The sequence below is a fragment of the Phoenix dactylifera genome, chromosome 14, assembly GCF_009389715.1.
Source record: "Phoenix dactylifera cultivar Barhee BC4 chromosome 14, palm_55x_up_171113_PBpolish2nd_filt_p, whole genome shotgun sequence".
Lineage (NCBI taxonomy): Eukaryota > Viridiplantae > Streptophyta > Magnoliopsida > Arecales > Arecaceae > Phoenix > Phoenix dactylifera.
Window position 1 is genome coordinate 15,338,509 of NC_052405.1, and position 5,127 is coordinate 15,343,635.

The window sequence follows — 5,127 nt, forward strand, 5'->3', positions numbered from 1 at the left end:
TTGTGCTATTTTCTAAGCTCAATTTTACTTTCTATTTCATCAAAAAGAAACAACAAATACAAGAATTTAAATGTTAGTCCCTACAAATTTAACAAAAATTTTATTATACTAGTACAAAGATTTTATTGAGAAAGATAAATGTTACTCCCTTTATCATCAAAAAAAATAATTTTCTATTTTGTACTATACTAGTACAGTTGATTGTTTATATAACAAATATAAGGACAACTTATGGTTCTCAAATAAAATTTTTATCCTCTTCCATTTGTTAGAAAAAATCTACTACTACTGTGGAAAATGAAAAAAAATAAAAATTTAAAATACATAAGAAAATAATTTATAATCAATTCCTAGTGAGCCACCATAACTACAACATTTGATCCCACTAATTCCTTGCATTGTCAGTTGTTAAGGAAAGAGATATTTTCTCTTTTGTCATGGGCAAGACTTCTAGTAGAATGAGGAAGTCTGGACTTGCTAGTCATCGGAGCAGCAAACTCCAAGTAGTGGCTTACAAAGATTTGACATTACAATGCTTTACATAGAGAATTGGTAGGTACATAATGACCTTTGGCTATTACCTTGTATCCTTACTTGTTTGCTGGAAAAATATTACAATCATAATATATTGTCATTCGAGGAATATATATAGAAATTTCACTATGAAGATTGATTTATAATTACTTAGGGACCACTTCTTAAATTATGATAGAATTTATGCATTACGAGAGTTACACCATATATAAAAACCTCTTGGACTAAAACATAATTAATAAAGGATTACGATATTTCTAGTGTAGGCTAGGCATTATAGTCCATACAAAAAGAGAGAATTATTGTATAATATGTGGTATAGAGTAATAGAATATAATGACATTTGCAAACCCAAGGTAATATGTTTCATGCATATATCCGTTCATTTCTAGCATTGCTTACAAAGAGCCAGCCAACTAATAGAATGTCAAGAAAGAAAGATATGAATGAGAGGGAAAGGTATATTACCTTCAACCAAACTATCATGTTATCTATCACTTATCAAAGAAAACCATAGTACCATCACAAGAAGAGAAAGAACTAATAAATATTATTAAAAATGTTAACAGAAACAATTTTAAGATCAACCTTTGGTAATAGAATGACCATATATTTACTCATCAAACCCTAGCATCATTATTACTCCAGGAAAGGGTTTCTTCTATTCATTGACAGTAGGATTTCTAGCATCTAAATAAAAACCAGCAATTGCAATTTGGTTTGTGAAATGAACTCCAAATACTATCCAATAAAGAGTCGATATCATTAATTTTTCATGGGAGATCAGTGTAATACACAGGTCTACAAATTTTATCTTGAGATCTCACCCATTTGTTGGAAAAAAATATTATGTTCATAATCTATTATGATTTAAGATACATATAAAAAACCTTGCTAGAAAGATGATTTTTTAACTTAAAATTTACTTTCTCAAAAAAATAAGCTTATGACTTTTGGTGCATGATTAGAATGACATGTTTATAAAAAGTTATTTGGACTAGCAAGTAAGAAAGAATTATGAAATTAATAGGCGCATACAAGGTGTTAAAGTCCATATAGAAAATAAAATCTTTGAATAACATGGGTCATAAAGTAGTAAAATATGTTGACATTTGCAAACTCAAAGAGTGTGTTTCATACACATGTCCGTTTGTTTTTAGCACTATTCACTAAGAGCTAACTAACTACAAGCCATCAAAGAGGGATGTATCAACTAACAATGAAATATATTTGTATGCAAACTCAAAAGAGTATGCTTTGTACACATGTCCATTTGTTTTTTAAATTATTTATCATGAGTTAGCAAACAATATGTCATTAAGAAAAGAATATGACCTTCCTATTCTACATCACTTATCAAAGAAAATTTTACTGATATTGTCCAAAAAATTGATAACTAATAAACTCAACTCAACTTAACTAAACCTTCATCCCAAACTAGTTAGCATAGGCTATATGAATTCTTTTCCTCCATTCTGCTTAGTTTAGGATCATATTTTTTGAAAAATATCAAGATATAAAGTCTTTCCTTACTATTTCATCCCATATGTTTTCTCCTATCCCTCTTTATTGCTTTTACACATATCAAATCACTTCTTTATACTAGTACATCTCTCGACCTGTGTTGTATATGTCCAACTATCTAAATTATCCTCCTCTAAATTTATCCTTTATTGGTGCCACCTCCATCTTTTTATGAACAACTTTATTTCTTATTTTATCTTTTCTTGTAGTATCATATATTTATCTCATTATTCTCATTTCGACCATATCACTATACTCAACTTGCACACATGTTATTTTCTAACTACCCAATATTCTATGTCATATAGCATTGCTAGCCTTATGGCTATTCTATAAAAATTTTTCTTCAATTTGGTAGATATCTTATAATTATATAATACCTACTTGCACTTCTCTTTTTCATCCAACCTACTCTAATCTATGGATAACATCCTCTTCAATTTCCTCTTCAATAATTGATTTTAAATACTAGAATGATTACTGTCAAAAACTTTATGATTCTCAATTTTTACTCTACCTTTATCTCTATTTCTAATTTTATTAATATATATATATATATATAATGTATTTTGTCTTAATCCTTCTTAACCTAAAATTCTTAAATTCTAATATATTCCTCCATAGTTCTAACTTATCATTAATCTCAATATTAGTTTCATTTATTGAGACTATATCACCTGTAAAAAGCATGCACTAAGAAATATCGTCCTGAATATGCCTAGCAAGCTCATCTATAACTAGTGCAAAATGATTGAGACTTAGAGAAGATGCTTAATATAAATCTATTGTGATTGGAAAATTACTAGCATTACCACTAATTGTGCTTATACTAGTGATCGCTCCATTATATCTTATTAATGTATTTGATGGAAATGTTTTTAACACCCCTCCTTAAGACTTCTTTAAATACTCTATCATAGGCTAACACACACACACACACACACACACACACACACATATATATATATATTTGCATTATATGTGTCAGATAGTAGTAGATTATATTAAAATTTGTAAACTTAAGTTAGCATGCTTTATATGAATGTTATTTATTTTTAGTATTGCTCACCCAGTAGTAGAATATATTAAAATTTGTAAACCAATGTCTGCATGTTTTATACACATGTTTATTTGTCTTTAGTGTTGTTTACTAAGAACTAACTAATAGTATACCAACAACGGATGATATGTCAAGTAACACTAAGATATAGTGACACTTGCATATTTAAAGTAATGTGCTTTGTGCACATCCATTTGCTTTTAGCACCGCTCACTAAGGGACAACTAGTAATATATCAAAAAAGGAAGATATGCTAGCTAACATTAGAGGAGGCATTTGGTTTGGGGGTGATCATTCCAAGATCAAGAGTAATGTGGGCGGAGGTGATGAGATCATCATATTTGATTGTACCATAGTGATCCTACATGATAGTAATCTCAAATCACCCCTACTCCTCAAATTACGTCCCAACCTATTGAAGGAAAACCCAATCTTTGAGGTCGAGTATCCAAGATCACCCCAAAACAGTGATCTTGGATGGATATTTGGAGATAAAAATGCCCCATAGCCTGGCAGAAAAATTGAGATATTAATAACCTATTATATTATATTATATTGATATTACATATATTATATTTATGGTTATATGATATTATAATATGTTATTGGTCATATTATTATTCAATTATAATTTTAAATTATAATACAAATATATCATTGTACTTCTTATGTGTATTATGAAATTTTTAATATATTACTTCTATTGGCCTTATCTTTCTAATCAAAATAAATATCAATATTAAAACAATAATATATTATAAGTATAAATAAATATTAATTCTATAATAATAATTAATATGTTTTATAGGATTAATAACTATATTTTTATGGAATGTATTAGTAATTAATATATGAATCAATATATTATAATTTGTTATAATATATTTTTGATTTGATTAACAAATATATTTTATAAAAGATAATAGGGGTAGTTTTGGTATTATATGGTCAATGATCTTGGATTCTTATGGAATACCAAACTAAACAAGTTACTCATGGATACATATGGATCTTTAATCATTGAAATATAGCATACCAAATATGTTGATTTTAGATTATCTTGCTAATCTCATTTGGATCACCAAACACCAATAAAATGTATTGCCATCAGCATGCGATAAGTAATATACTTCATACACATGTCCATTTGCTTCTAGCACCGCCCATTAAGAGCTATCAAATAACATGTAAAGCAAAGGAGGATATGAATACAATGACAAGGCACGTTGTCTTGAACCAAATTATCATATCTTTTGTTACTTATCAAATAAAAATTTTGCTACTATCACTAGAAAAGAAGATAACCAAATTACATATAAAAAATATATTTCATTATCGACTTTTGGTAAATCATTCTAACCCCAATCTTCGCTCGTCAAATCTTAGCACCGTCTTCGCATTGAGAGGAGTCATTTCCATTTATATTTGATAAGATTTCTGGCATGCAGAAAGATTAGTGCTTGTAAAATAATTATAGTAAGAATCTCGATATGTAAAGATTTGATTGCCCTAAGCTTTTTCACGGGTTAAAGGTATGATATAAGGAGATTGTTGGATCTTATCTTACACTCTTAACTATTTGTTGAAAAAAATATTGAGATTATTGTATCTTCTTATTTAAGATGCATATCAAGGAAATCTTAAGAGAAAGATACGCATATCTACCATAAGATTTACTTTCTAAAAAATATAAAGTCTCAATTAAAGAAGAAAAATTAAATACAATAAACTCTAAAATAATAATCTAGCATTACAGATTTTTGGAATCTAGTATAACATTCACTTTCTAAAAGAATATAAAAGTCTCAAGCAAACAAGAAAATTCAATCCAGTAAATTCTAAAATGATATGCCAGCACGGCAGATTTCCCCCCAGTTTTGTTTCTTCCTCAACTGAAAACATCCCATGCGACGTACTAAAGTACTCTTAAAGGAACGTTTTTTATTCTTACTCCAGACGTTGTGTCCGTTCCTCCCTCTCTCTCTCTCTCTCTCTCTCTCTCTCTTCAC